Here is a 15,920-nt window from a genome sequence, read left to right as displayed (position 1 = left end):
TGGAGGGATGGCTCAGCGGACCCTGTAAAATCCATAGTACAGAGGGCGCCACTCCAACACATAGCCTTCGAGCATGTTGGATACTACGGCAGGTGGCCAAAAGTGGCGAAGAGCTTGTAGCCCCAGAGAACCAGCCCAACAGTACCAGTACGGTATTAACAGTCTTCGAGACTTTCGCATCAAATAATATGCGGAAACGAACACTCCGCAGCCTCGCCGAAGTCTACCAAGTAGCAACAATAAATCCATGGAGCGACACGGCTATCACCTCAACGCCAGCGACGAACCTAAATTCCGAACAGCCCGAGCACCAGCCGCATTGGTCCTCAGTCCAATAGTGGACGACTTTCGTCTTACCAAGGTACTCATGGATGGCGGCAGCGGATTAAACCTCATCTACGAGGAAACCCTTCGAAAAATGGAAGTAGACTGGAGCCGCATTGAGCGAAGCAGCACAACCTTTAGAGGAATAATCCCTAGTCGGGAAGCACGCTGCACAGGAAAAATTACACTAGATGTGGTGTTCGGCTCGCCGGACAATTACAGGTCCGAGGAGGTCACGTTCCAAGTGGCCCCGTTCAGCAGCGGATATCACGCTTTATTAGGGCGAGAGGCATTCACAATTTTTCAAGCTATACCCCATTACGGGTATATGAAGCTTAAAATGCCCGGGCCCAATGGAATCATCACTCTTGTCAGTGATCCGGACATAGCACTCCGCGCCGAAAATAAGACAGCCGCACTAGCCCTAGAGGCACTATCCGAAGCCCTAGCGGCAGAGGAACTCACTGCGCTGCGCTCCATGGTGAACAGGGACGATGTGATACTCGATAAGAGATCCAAGTCCACCTCTTTTAAGCCAGCGGACGAAATAGTCAAATTCCAAGTCCATCCAACGGACCCCACAAAGACGGCCTCCATTGGGGCATAATTAAACCCTGATGTAGACGCCGCACTACGAGAATTCCTTCGGGAAAATTGGGACATCTTTGCCTGGCACCCTTCAGACATGCCAGGAATCCCACGCAGGTTGGCAGAACACAGCCTAAATATCCTAAAAGGATTCAAGCCAGTCAAACAGGCTCTTCGGCGATTTTCCGAACCCAAAAGACAGGCAATGGGAGAGGAGCTAGCCAAACTATTAGAAGCCGGATTCATCAGAGACATAAAACATCCGGACTGGCTAGCAAACCTGGTAATGGTACCAAAAAAGGACAAATCCTGGCGCATGTGCGTCGATTTTAAAGACCTTAACAAGGCTTGTCCAAAGGATCCTTTCCCCCTTCCCCGCATCGATCAAATCATTGATGCTACCGTAGGGCACGACTCATTGTGCTTCCTCGACGCATACTCCGGCTACCATCAAATCAAGATGGCGGAGACAGACCAAGCCGCAACGGCATTCATTACTCCATACGGACCATTCTGCTTCAACACAATGCCCTTCGGGCTCAAAAACGCCGGCGCAACATATCAGCGCATGATTCAGACATGTCTGGCAACCCAGATCGGCAAAACAGTGGAGGCATACGTAGACGATGTGGTCGTCAAGACCAAACACGTCGAAACTCTAGTAGACGATTTGAGGCTCACATTCGACAACCTCCGAGCATATGACATTAAGCTCAACCCGGAAAAATGCGTTTTCGGCGTACCAGCCGGAAAGCTCTTGGGCTTCATTGTATCCGGTAGAGGAATTGAAGCAAAGCCAGCCAAGATCCGAGCTTTGTCACAGTTGGATATCCCAAAAGACCTAAAACAAATACAAAAATTGACTGGATGCGTGGCGGCTCTAAGCCGCTTCATCTCCCGCTTGGGAGAAAAGGCATTGCCCCTTTATCGCCTCCTCCGGCGCACCGAACACTTCGAATGGACGGATGGCGCCACGACCGGACTCGAAGAAATAAAGGCCATATTGGCAACAAATCTGGTCCTGGCCACGCCCAACTTGGGCGAACCAATGTTATTATATATCGCGGCAACACATCAAGTTGTAAGCGCGGTGCTCGTCGTCGAACGAGAAACAAAAGGGCACAAATTCCCTCTTCAAAAACCAGTGTACTACGTATCCACTGTCTTAACACCATGCAAGTCCCAGTATCCACATTATCAAAAGATAGCGTATGCGGTGTTCATGGCATCCCGGAAGCTGCGACACTACTTTCAAGACTGTTCGATAACAGTAGCCTCCGAAGTACCTCTCAACGACATTATAAACAACCGCGACGCGACGGGCAGGATTGCAAAATGGGCCATTGAGCTCCTACCATTCGACATAACCTACAAACCACGGCGAGCTATAAAGTCGCAAGTTTTGGCCGACTTCATCGTTGAATGAACCGAAGCCGAACTCCCTAAAGAGTATGGTGCATACTCCAATTGGATCATGCATTTCGATGGCTCTAAAATGTTGGCCGGCTTGGGGGCTAGCGTCGTCTTGACGTCCCCAACCAGAGACACAGTCCAATATGTACTTCAGATAATGTACACGGACTCCAACAATGCAGCCGAATACGAGGCCCTTCTACATGGTCTCCGGATGGCAATCTCCATGGGCATTCAACGCCTAGAGGTCCGTGGGGATTCAAACCTCGCAATATCCCAAGTAAATGGAGACTTTGACGCCAAGGATCCGAAAATGGCAACCTACCGTAACGCCATCTTAAAAATGTCAGCTCGGTTCGAAGGACTCGAATTCCACCATGTAGCCCGGGATAATAACCAGGCGGCCGACGTGTTGGCACGCATCGGCGCAAAGCGCGAGGCCGTCCCTCCAAACATCTTCCTGGAGCGGCTTTTTAAGCCATCCGTATTATGGGAAGAGGAGTCCGGAAACAACAACCCGGAACCAACCGCACCGCCCAACACCGAACATTCTGACACAATCAATGGCTCAGCCAATGAAATAACACCTTCAGCCCATGAAATAATGGCAGTCATTGCCCCGTGGACGGAACCATTCCTAGCCTACTTAATTAGGCAGGAACTTCCTGAAGACCAAAATGAGGCCCGCTGCATAGTACAGTGATCTAAAGCCTACAAGGTCCATGAGGGAGAGCTTTATAAGAAAAGCACAACCGGAGTCCTTCAAAGGTGCATCTCCGAAGAGGAAGGGCGAAATCTTCTGGCTGAAATTCACGCCGGACTCGGCGGGCACCACGCCGCAGCCCGGGCCCTTGTAGGCAAGGCCTTCCATACATGATTTTATTGGCCGACAGCCCGGGCAGATGCCCAGGACTTAGTCCAACGATGCGTCGGTTGCCAGCTCTTTGCTAATCAAAGCCACATGCCACCCACCGCCCTCAAAACTATACCCATCACCTGGCCGTTCGCGGTCTGGGGGCTTGACATGGTTGGACCCCTTAAAGGGGGAACCCACAAGCAAAAATACCTATTGGTCATGGTGGACAAATTCACCAAATGGATAGAGGCCAAGCCAGTTAAAAACGGCCGAATTCGGACCTGTGATAGACTTCATATCTGGGGTAGTACACCGTTATGGCGTCCCCCACAGCATCATCACTGATAACGGCACGAACTTCACGGCCGACGAGGTTAAACTCTGGTGCAAAAATATGGGCATCAAGCTCGACTACGCTTCAGTCTATCACCCTCAAACTAACGGTCAAGTCGAACGAGCAAATGGTCTAATCATGAGCGGCATCAAACCCAGGTTAGTGCGGTCCCTCACGGAATCTAACACGCACTGGGTGGAGGAGCTCGACTCCGTACTTTGGGGGCTGCGGACCACGCCAAACCGCACTACCGGATTCACACCATTTTTTATGGTATACGGCGCAGAGGCAGTTTTGCCCTGCGATATAATTCATGACTCACCTCGCGTGCGCATGTACGAAGAAAGAGAAGCCGAGTTGGATCGGCAGGACAGTTTGGATGCCTTAGAAGAGGAGCGCGACGTGGCAAAAGCTCGTTCCGCATTCTATCAACAGCAGGCTCGAAGATAGCAAAGCAGAGAAGTACGGGCCAAAACTTAGAATGTTGGCAAACTAGTCCTACGCCTGTTGGACAAGAAAAAGGACAAACACAAGCCCAAATGGAAAGGTCCCTTCATCATCGACCAAGTCCTGACCGGCGGAGCATACCGTCTGCGAAACGCATTGGACAACCGACTCGAGCCGAACCCATGGAACGCACCCCGTCTCCGAAGATTCTACGCCTAGCGCCGGACTCAGAGTTTGTCTCCTTCCTCCGTCCACATTTTATACTTTAGCTGTCTTTTGTTTCTCTCTTTCTTCCTCCCTTTTTCGTAAAGCCTTTGAGGGCTGATCTGCGCATTGTTTGCACACACTTGACATGCTGCTCGCACTCATTATACCTGGGGGCTTCTTTAACAGAAGCTTATTTATACGGGCTTCATGCCCAACACATGTGTCACACTTCCGCATGTACCTTTTATTCACCATTATATGCATCGATATGACTTAAGTTTTGGCCAAGCTGGGTTGCCTGGCTCATGTGCTTACCCCTACATTCCCGATTGTTCGGCTAGGAGGTAAAGGGAGCACCTCTGCGATTGTTACTGCCGGGTCAGCCGGATGTGTACCTCAGACTGGGTGAAGCCGAAAGCTAGCGTTCTTAAGGGAATATTTGGTCGGTGACATGAAAGATGATTTCTTACTTATTTATTTATCTGCCCCCAGATGCTTTTCTGCTCTTTTCGCAGTCCGGACATGCACTTTAGGGCATGCCTCCCAGGGAAAGGAACCCCTAACAGAACTATTCTCCCTGGAAGATGTTTCTTACTAACCATGTAATATAACATAACTAGTTGGGCACTTGTCTGATAAAGCACTAATGACCCCTACGCCTGGTCTCCATGCATGCCCCGGTTTTACATAACCGCGAGGGTATTCGGACACACTCCGGACTGTTGGGTCCCGAGGTTGAAGCGAAAAGGTCCGCAAAGACAAACGATCTACAATCCGGCTAGAAGGCATTTTACATGTCATTTTAAATTACATCGTCAAATTGACTGATTGTACTCCTCTTCAATCCCATCTAACAGGCTGTCTAGTTTACAGTCCCGTTGGGAATACTTCGCGGCCAACTCTACTTGGCCGTACATTAAGCTCACAGGGATCTCCTTCCCATCGGGCCCCACAGGTCCGACCTCGGCCATGTGGTTTGGATCAACCTTCGTGTACCGCGTCTTCACCATGGCCCAGGCCTCCTTGGCGCCTTGACGGCAGGCCGATATCTTCCACAGACAGAAGCGCTGCCGTGCTCCCTGAAGCTTCTTCGCAAGTCCTCCAAGACCCTCGGGTAGGGAGACGGACGGCCATAAGGCCTGGGCGACGCCGCTCATCGCCTGCCGAACACGTTCGTGCAGTTGCAGCAGCTCGGGAAGTAGGTCACCCGTTGAACCGGGCATTTCCTCCGCAGGACGACCTGTGAGCACACCTACAGACACATTTCTGTCAATCGACTTCCTCGCCGAACTCTTCTTTTCAAAAGAGTTTGCTCAAGCACTTACTGTAAATGCCGCGACGAAGCCGCCGATTCTCCTTCACGGAGTCAGACAGCTGGACCCGAACATCTTTTAGTTCTTCGCCCAGCTGGGTGTTGGCATCTTGGAGTTTGTTCCTCTCCTGCTGCACCCTCATAAGCACCTTCTCGCCGGCCTTCAGCTGGCGCAGTAGATGTTGCTTGTCCGGATCTAGTCCGGCACCATCTGCAATATTATTGTCAGACTTATACACACGCCGCACTTCATAAACTACTTATCTTTTCGAAAGTATGTATTACCAGAGGGGGTCTCTGTGGCTCCCCCTGCAGCGGCTAGTGCAGCCTCAAGTTGGGTCTTGCACTCTTGAAGCTCCTGGGACAGGTGGGTATTCTTCCCCGTAAGATCCTGCATAACAAATGATCCTTAAATCAGTTATTCTAACTATTTTAAGTCTCGGGGGCTACTGGCATATATAACTATCAAAATTCCTCACCCGTATGTCTTTCACATACTGCTCCGTGGCTCTGGTTAGACCATCTCGAGCGGCACGGAGGTGCGCGTCTCCCGCATTAAAGGCATTCAATGCCTCCGGGGAGAAACACGCATCACGAAGAACTGTCCGGCGGCGCCTATGATTCATGGCGCTCTCCACCTCAGACCTGGTGGCGGACAGCCTGTCGGCATCCTCCGTTGGAGGAGCATCCGGCTCACGCCTTGTGTTCGCCTCCCCCTCCGGACCAGGCGTTGGAGCCTGGCTGGCGGAGGCTTGATTGGCAACCTCTCCGGACACAGTCCAGCGAGCGTTCTTTCTCCTGGAAAAATCATGAGCGTTAATATACCTCCCAGTAACCTTTCCTTTAAACACGGTGGTGCGTCATACCGTTGCGGTGATGTTTCGATTCGCACCGCACTCCTCTTCCGCCTGCTGGGCCAAACTGACCCTTGTTGGTCAGCCGCCGCGGGTTTGGCTTCCCGCCTTAAAGGCACCTCCTGCGGAGCACCGTTGGTATACGGTGGTCAGAAATAAACATGGATGAGTAATGATGTCAGGACTCCGGTCACAGTTACCTGGGAAGCCGGAGATAAACCGGGGTAGTCGGCCGTATTGGCGACCAAAGCATTGTCCATGCTAAGTTGGTGGAACACCCCATCGATCAGCTCCACCTTTATGTCCGGATCCTCTTCGGAGGCCGGATCAAGGGATCATCCCGGATCCTCGGGCTGTGGAGTCAGGCTGTGTATGTCCTCTACGTCCCGGCACAGTTCCTGTGTCGAAATCACAAAGTGAGACACTTAACTTTGGGAATATAGATCGGATAGATAAACGTCCGCTTACCCAGCTCTGAGGGTTATTCATGGAGAATCCATTCAATGGACTCGCGTGGAGGAAGTCCTCCTTCTCCCCCTTGTACAAGCCGGACAGGATCTTCACCAGATCGGCAACTGATCCCGGCCCCTTGCGGCCATGACGGGTGGCGTCATCCTCCCCGTTGAAATCCCACATGGGGTGGCCCCTATATCGGAGCGGCTGCACCCCTCGCATGATGCACGTGGCCATGACTCCAATCATGGTCAATCCGGAATGAGCCAGTAACCTTATCCGGCCCATCAGATATTGGAAGTCCCTATCATTCTCCCGTTGAGGGCTCCGCGGGCGCCAACTCAGGCGTTTCTTCAGAGGAGCGTTGCTGAACTCCGGGAGGCCGATCCGAACTGGGTCCGGCAGTGGGGCGTCTTCCATATAAAACCATTCCGAAGGCCAGTCTTCGGACGCCTTCTTCGGGGTTCCGGATAGGTATCCGGTCCCGGCGACGCGCCATATTTCGGCTCCGCCCACTTGATATATCGACCCCTCGTGAGAACGGGGTACGAGGCAAAACAATCTCTTCCACAGCGCAAAATGGGCCTCGATGCCCAAGAACAGCTCGCAAAGGGCTACAAAGCCCGCGATGTGCAAGATGGAGGCAGGTGTAAGGTGGTGAAGCTGGAGCCCATAGAACTCCAGGAGCCCCCGGAGAAACGGATGTATGGGACGAAGCATACCCGCTCTCCTTTGGAGGGATTGGGGACGCTCTCCGCCTGCTTTCCACCCTTGTAGGTGGCCAGTCCGGCTCGAACCGGAACCATGAAGGCTGGGGGAAGGTATCCCTCTGCTTGGAGCGTCACTAGCTCGCTGTGCGGGACTGAACATCTCCTCCAATCTCCTGGCTGAGGGCTGGGAGCGCGAGAGGAGGAGCCGCGTCGACTGTCCATGATGGAGTGGATTTTTGTCAGAGGCGCTTCGATGAGTACTCGCGGAAGGAGGATGGTGTGATTCGGATCTAGATCCTTGCCTCTCTTATAGGCAGCTTATTCGCGCAGCTAGGGGGTAAAACGTAAAAATACCCTGGCTTTTCGCATTCATACGACACGTGGAAGAGGGCCATTATTGGACGTGGAAGCCAAGGAGCGCAACATTTATAAGGAAGCCGGACACTATTCGGCAAGCACATGGAATTTGGAGGAGAACCCGCCTTGCAAAGCCGAAGACAATATACGCGCCGGACTCATCGTCATTGAAGCCTGGTTCGGGGGCTACTGAGGGAGTCCTGGACTAGGGGGTGTCCGGATAGCCGAACTATCATCATTGGCCGGACTCCAAGACTATGAAGATACAAGATTGAAGACTTCGTCCCGTGTCCGGATGGGACTTTCCTTGGCGTGGAAGGCAAGCTTGGCAATACAGATATGTAGATCTCCTACCATTGTAACCGACTCTGTGTAACCCTAGCCCTCTCCGGTGTCTATATAAACCGGAGGGTTTTAGTCCATAGGACGAACAACAATCATACCATAGGCTAGCTTCTAGGGTTTAGCCTCCTTGATCTCGTGGTAGATCTACTCTTGTACTACCCATATCATCAATATCAATCAAGCAAGAGTAGGGTTTTACCTCCATCGAGAGGACCTAAACCTGGGTAAAAACATCGTGTCCCTTGTCTCCTGTTACCATCCGCCTAGACGCACAGTTCGGGACCCCCTACCCGAGATCCGCCGGTTTTGACACCGACAGCTGTGATAAACTTACTAAATTTATGAATGGCTTTCGAGTCGCTTCTCTGAGTGAGTGTTGCGACGAGGCAAAAAAATATTTTCCGAATACATAATTGTACGTGCATTGCAACAGGTTATCGGATGAGGCCAATCAACAATAGTAGTACACTATTTGTACTAGCTTCACATGCTTCGCGTGTCGGGCGGGTGTTTTTACTGTAGCCATATGTTAATGTGTTCGTTGTACATAACCAGCACATCGAATCCTCGATACTACTAGTACTATATAAGTAGTAGGAGTAGTAGGGTGGCATGGGCCAGAACAAGCATTCACGTCCAGGAGTACGGCACACGCCACCGGCACGACTTCCATCTGACACCATATTTCTTGGAGTCCGTGCTAGAGCAATCTCTTCAACCTCGTCGTTTCTCTAACTCAGCCATCATGCGGCGGGCGAGGTGGGGGTTTGCTGATAGTCGGTTTCCTCAACTGTGGTCCCACTTGTAAGGCCAACTCCAACGCATGACCCCAAACAGACCTCCTTTGCACGAACTCCAACAATAATTTTGACTAGAAAAGCAATACCAAAGAAAACAAGAACCACAAGAATACATTTTAGAAGATATCCAACTTCCATAACTGCTCCTGTAAGTTGGATTAGTGCCTTCTGGATGCATTCATTGTTGATGTGCGGAGGCTCGATCTTGTGTGCTTCTTTCTTCTTCGAGTGTAAAGAAGTAGATATTGTTTCCTCGCATCTAGTCTCATGTCTAGCCTCTATTCTATCAACAAGTGCACTAGTCTCATCTCTAGCCTCTATGCTAGCTAAAAGTGCTAGAACATCTACTAAATTGCGCTCTATCAATATATCGACGTACTCTTCTTCCCAATACCAAAACTTGCATCCATTCTACACAATAAAATTTTAAGTTAGCACAACTAGTCTAATCCGAGAGCACAACCGAAGATTTGGTTGGGTTCTTCCTCCTTTTGCCGACATGTGGGACATCTAGCATCTAGGTCGTGTCATGCAAGAAAATAGAGTGGTAGTTAAATCCATGTGATGTGCATCTTGGGTTAAAATGTAAATAGAATCTTACTACTCTTGAGTAACTCCAAAATCGGCCACCGAAGATCTTTATTGGATTTGTTTTTCATCACCAGCACGTCGAGGTGAAAGATGTGCAGGTTCAGTGGGTCCTCTTGCGTTTTCACTGACATGTGGGACTGCATATGAGAAAACATATGATGGGCTCCGCGTATCTGCTGGCTGGTTGAGAAGAGAGATAGAGGAGGGCTGAGCATGGACTCCAGGAAATTTGTTCTACGTAACCAGCACCTCGATATAGGCTCGATATAGTGGGATGGCATGGGCCATAACTAGCATTCACGTCTAGCAGTACGGCACACGCCACCCACAGGAGTCCCATCCGACACCAATTTTCTTGGAGTTCGTGCTACAGCCATCTCTTCTCCCTCCTATTTTCTCAGCCATCACGCGGTGGGCATGGTGGGGGTTTGCCGATAGTCGGTTTGCTCAACTGCGGGCCCACTTGTAAGTGAAAATGCAACACCGCACCCATTCCCCCTTGAGCGGCGTGCCGGACCAACTGTGTGGGGGTGCAACGCGAACACGGCAGGATTTTCCTTTTGAACTTGTAACTTGTAAAATTTGGTTCTGCTCCATGGCGCGACCGATAGATAGAAATAACGATTTTCCCTAGAGTAATGAGAAGTTTGGTTCTGGCGCCGTTCATGCATGGAGTATGTATGAAAATTATGAAGTTGATGCGAAAGGTAAGATAATTACTAGTAGTACCATATACTACTACATGGATTTGACGGAAAGATAAAAATACATACGGATCCATCAATGACATGCTCATGCCCTAGTGCGCCGGGTCACCAACCGACGTGTGAGGAGCAGCGGCGTTGGCGGCGAGCTCAACGTGCTTCTGAACAATGCCGTCCAAGCTTGCTCTACGGTCCAAGAAGGCCAGCGTCCTATTGTCCTCCTCTTGCATGCAGTAGTCCTTGTGGATGATTTGCGCGTAGACGTGGGTGATTATGTCGATCGTGTCTTGCTGCACCAGGCGCCGCGCGGCGAGCGCGACCTCGAGGTGGACATTCTCCGGCGCGACGGCGGGCAGTCGCAGGGCCACCAGTGCGTCGAAGAGGTTGTCACAATAGTGGCCGTTGAGGGTGGCGGGCATCGCAGAGCCTGGGCGCATCGGCTGGGGGCGTACGTCAAAGTCGTCTGCGAGCTTCTTGACGACGATGAACTTGTCGAGGAAACCGACGAGGACCTCGTCGAACAAGGAGACGAAGCTGTCGTCCAAGCGCCCCTCACCCTGGTGGCCTCAAGCAATATGTGGAGACGTTCCTCGGTGTCGGGCCGCAGGCCGGTGTCGTGGACCATCTGGCACAGCCGGCTGATGCTCGCGCTCATCGCCTCCATCGATCTAGCTTAGCTTCTAGTCAACTGATCTTGTGATTCGAGTGATCACTCTTGCCCTTGGTTAGCGTGCGTAGGTGCATAGGATTTCGTACTACTCCCTCCGTATAGGTGTGTAAGTCATCTTGCGAAAACCAAATAATCCCAAAACACTTAGGGCGGTGCATTAACTTCTACCTCGTTTCTTTTTTCTTGACATGTCAACTAATAAGAGATTTGGGGTGTGCATGCTTTTAATGACTTGAGACTACCAAACACGACATGCAGTGGTCAGTTCATTGCATGCAATGCTATTAATTAGCAAATAAACATTAAGTTCTCTCATTTTCCCCTCCTTCTTGGTCACGGTGCACAACCTAAGATGACTTACTCACCTAGATGGACGAAGTAGGTTGGACTGGCGGGGAGCCTTTATATGAGAAGTGCAGACTACGTTGAATTCACGTGCGTGTTGGCCATCTACTCCTCGGCCCTCTACTGCACCTGCCTTTGGCTGTATGATAGGTGGGCCAGCCACCCGTTGGGCCCATGTGTCATTCACCCAAAGGCAGTTGTAGTAAGTCAATGAAGTTGCGTCCCCCTCCGTGCTGGTGCAGTATAGTCATCTCAACGGACCTCTAGTTGGGGCCAAAAGAGAGAAGTTTGATGTTTACTGGTTTAGTGGTCCCCTTTGCATTTTGCGCCAAGTTTTGACCTTTGATTTAACTAATAAAATGTTAATGCATGTAAACAAAAATGTTGTGTAAGTCACCTTACGAAAACCAAATAATCCCAAAACACTTAGGCATGGTACATTAACTCCCACCTCGTTTCTTATTTCGTGACATATCAACCAATGAGAGATGTGGGTCGTGCATTCTTTCAATGACTTGAGACTACCAGACATGACATGTAGTGTTTAGTTCATGGCATGTAATCCTATTAATTAGCAAAAAGACATTAAGTTCTCTCGCTAATAGGAATAAAACAATACACCATGTATTTATTTACAGAGGGAGTAGTACATTTTTTGTGACATGCATTACTAGATATTGCTAGTCAAATACTAAAATCCAGATGGACGTGGTAGTACTCCTAAATCCAGATGGTGGTGCTACTAGTACTAGTAGTAGTACTACCAATGTAGTAGGAGTACTAGCACTGTACTACCCGTTGGTCAAATTATTACGTGCTGCTCCTCACAATGAAGTGACAAGACCCTGCGCCGGAGATGACACCTGAGTATAGGCGCCGTGTTCGGCCTACCATTGTAAGCCTCACCGTCTGCAGTCACTATCATCATGGCTGTAGAGCTAGCCTGCTTACAACTAGCCCTATTCGACATAATTTCCCATGCGTAGATGCCCGTGCATTGCACGGAACACCAAGATTGGGGGTGGACGGCGCCGGCAGCGGCCATCACGCCAGATTTTTCCATGGCCTTCTAGATGTGGTGGGGAGGAGATAAGGCTGATTGTGAGAGACAAGGAGTTGTTTGTAAATAGGGAACAAGTGTGGGCATCTTTTTGCAAAAATGGAGAATTTTGGTTTGTATGCGTCAGATTTAGATCCGACGGCCATTGGTGAAAGATGGAGGCAACATCATCACCAACTCAGGACCTGTTTGATTCGCAGGATTTTGAAAACACAGGAATAGGACATGGCAATATTACAAGTTTCAAACTGATATTACAAATGTTAGGAGTAATGTTGCACCTACGAAGAGGGAATTACTAGGAAGTTTACGTAAGAACTTTCATTACTTTAGGTGGATGCAGCATTATCGTACAAACTAAAATCCACCGCCCTGACAAGTCACTAATGGGCAAATGAGTTTTCGAGTCTCTGGCCAGTTGATGTTTCAAAAACAAATTCAGCTTCTGCGGAGACTTTGTCATTTAGGCTTAGACGCTTGCGATGATCAGCACGCCATTCATTGTTGCACCAGTGAACGCCAAACCTCATTACCTTGAGCACACTTGCCTCCAGAAAAAAGAACCTGGCCAATTTAATCTTAGATGTGCTGCCTCAGTAGTCGATCAAATCAATTTCTGTAAGATGGAGATCAAGGCATTCGATGAGATTGTTATAGTGCAGCTGTCAGCGTTCTGGGAACGGAGGTCCCGAGACTTGCCTGCATGCGGCCTGCAGCGTGGCTCAACCAGTGGCCCAGTATGGCCCGTCTTCATCAACCCAAGTTTAGGACCCTCGCGAGGGGCCAAGCCTTGCGGGGCGAACGACGCAAGGCCTCCTCAGGGGCGGCCTCACCAGGAAGGCTCTCAAGGAGGCGGAGAGATCAAGGCAAGGGGTACCTCGCGAGGTGCTCATGACGCAAGCCATGACGACCAAGACCAGGAGGGCGCCAACCTGCGCAGTGTCCTCGTTTCCTCTTTGGTGCAAAGGGGGAAAGCGCAGGCGCAGAGTACCGAGGCATCAAGCAAAGGTTTCCATATCAGTGCAACGAGACCAAGACCAGCAGGACGGCAGGACAGAGGTCATCGTGGAGCCCAAGACGGCGTCATCGCCAGTGCCTTTGGGAGTCGAAGACCACCTTTAGTCAGGATAGCTTGTACTAGCTGTCCCCTTTCGAAATGGTCATTGTTGGCTCCCTTCCCGTCAATATTTGCGAAGAGGACTAGGGCCCCTATAAATAGAGATAGCCACCACAGTAGAAGGGACAAGTGAGGTTCATCCACACCACCACCACAAGAACACCTCTCCTCGCGAGGCTGTTCTTCCTTTGTACTGTTCATCGTTAGCCCAAGAGGCAATCCACCACACCACACACAGGAGTAGGGTATTACACCACGACGGTGGCCCGAACCTGTATAAATCCCATGTCTCTTGTGTTGCTCATCGTGCTAGCTTAGATTCGCGGCGAGGTTGGGGGCGTGTTTCGGTGGGGAGAAGATCTTCGTGCGCACCCCAGAGTTCGAACCTTAAGGGTTTTGCCAGAACCCGATATCCGACATTTGGCGCGCCAGGTAGGGGTGCGCCGGAGCTCTCCCTTCCGTCGACCCGCTCTCCACCAACACCACGCTCCGCCCTCATGGCGGATAATACGCCACCGGCTCCGGCGGTCGACGCCAGCGCTGGGGCCAAGGGGCTCCGAGCCTTGGCCCCCACCTTGCGATAGGTGCAGTGGCCGTACAAGTTCAATCCAGAGATGCCGCCGCGCTACAACGGTGCGATGGATCCGCTGGCTTCCATGTTGGCATACGAAGAGGCCGTCCTCAAGGCCGGAGGCGACGACAAGGTCATGGCCAACTGGTTTCCCATGGCCCTCACCGGCATCCTGCGCGTTTGGCTGCTCCACCTGCCAACATCTTCTGTCGCCTCCTGGGAGGAGCTACGCAACCTCTTCCTCACCCACTACGATGTGCCGGCGCCCCCGGTCGTCGTAGCTCTCCTGGGCGGCTCGCAAGCGCCACCCTCGGGCCGCCACGTCAAGCCGTTTGTCCGCCAGATCGGTGCCGCCCTCAAGCGGTAGTGAGCTCCTCCAAGTTGGGCGGCACCGAAGGCCGACCTGACCTTCAACTCGGACGATCACCCTGTAAACACTGCCTGCTCGGGTGCGCTCCCAATGCTTTGCATGCCCACCATCTGCCAGGTGGCCGTCACCAGGACCCTCATCGACGGTGGTGCCGGCCTCAACATGCTCTCGGTGGAGGCCTTCAGCCTCCTCCATGTACCGCTAGAATGACTCCAACACAGCAAGCCCTTCTCGGGCATTGGAGGCGGTTCTTCCGGCTCCCTAAGGCAAATTCTCCTCACTGTGACCTTCGGCACCCACGACAACTTCCGCACGGAGCTAGTCAACTTGGACATCGCCCACATCGGTCTCCCGTACAATGCCATCCTCAGCTACCCCGCCTTGGCCCAGTTCATGGCAGCGACCCATCCGGCCTACAACCTCATGAAGATGCCCGAGAGCAGCGGCGTCCTCACCATAGAAGGGGATACCAAGGATGCTCTGCTGGCACTCAAGCTCGCCCTCAAGACAGCCGCGGCAGCGCAGCCTGCCGGCGCGGACACCTCCAAGGCCAAGGGGGCTGCACCGAACAAGAAGAAGCAGTTGTTCACCCAGGACAAGGTAGAGACCAAGCAGGTACCAGTTGAGGAGGACGGGTCCTCCGGCGCCACCTTCACCATAGGTACCAATCTCGACCCCGACCAAGAGGAGGTGCTGGTGAAATTCTTGTGCTCGAACAAGGAAGTGTTCGCATGGGAACCCAAGCAGCTGGCGGGGGTTCCAAGGCAGGTGATTGAGCATCACCTGAATGTGTGCCCTAATGTACGCCCAGTGAAGCAGAAAGCAAGGCAGAAGTCCACCAAGAAGCAGGCCTTCATCGTCCAAGAAACCCACAAGCTGGAAGCAGCAGGTGTTATTTGTGAGGTTTGCTACCCCGAATGGCTGGCAAACCCTATTGTCATGCCGAAAAAGGCAGGAAAGGAGCGCATGTGTTTCGACTTCACCAACCTCAACAAGGCCTACCCTCAAGATCCGTTCCCACTCCCTCGCGTTGACCAAATTGTCGACTCCACCGCCGAGTGTGACCTGCTGTTTTTGGATGCATTTTCGGGCTATCACCAGATCAAGATAGCGGTAGAAGATGTGGAGAAGACGGCCTTCCTGGCCCCATGTGGGGTATACTGCTACACCTGCATGCCGTTCGGGTTGCGCAACGCGGGCGCAACCTTCCAGCGGCTGATGCACATCGCCTTAGGCCGGCAGCTCGGTAAGAACGCCGAGGCTTACGTCGATGACATTGTGGTGAAGTCTCGGGAAGCGAAGACCTTGATCCAGGACTTGGAAGAGACCTTTGCGAGCCTCCGCGAAGTGGACCTGTGACTCAACCCAGAGAAGTGTGTGTTCGGTGTTCCTTCCGGCAAGCTTCTGGGCTTCCTCGTGTCCCACAGAGGGATCGAGGCCAACCCGGAGAAGGTCAAGGTGATCGAAGACATGAGTCCACCGCAAACCCTCA

This window comes from Triticum aestivum, chromosome 2B, assembly GCF_018294505.1.
Source record: "Triticum aestivum cultivar Chinese Spring chromosome 2B, IWGSC CS RefSeq v2.1, whole genome shotgun sequence".
NCBI lineage: Eukaryota > Viridiplantae > Streptophyta > Magnoliopsida > Poales > Poaceae > Triticum > Triticum aestivum.
The sequence above is the reverse complement of the archived record's forward strand: the minus strand, read 5'-3'. Positions refer to the sequence as shown.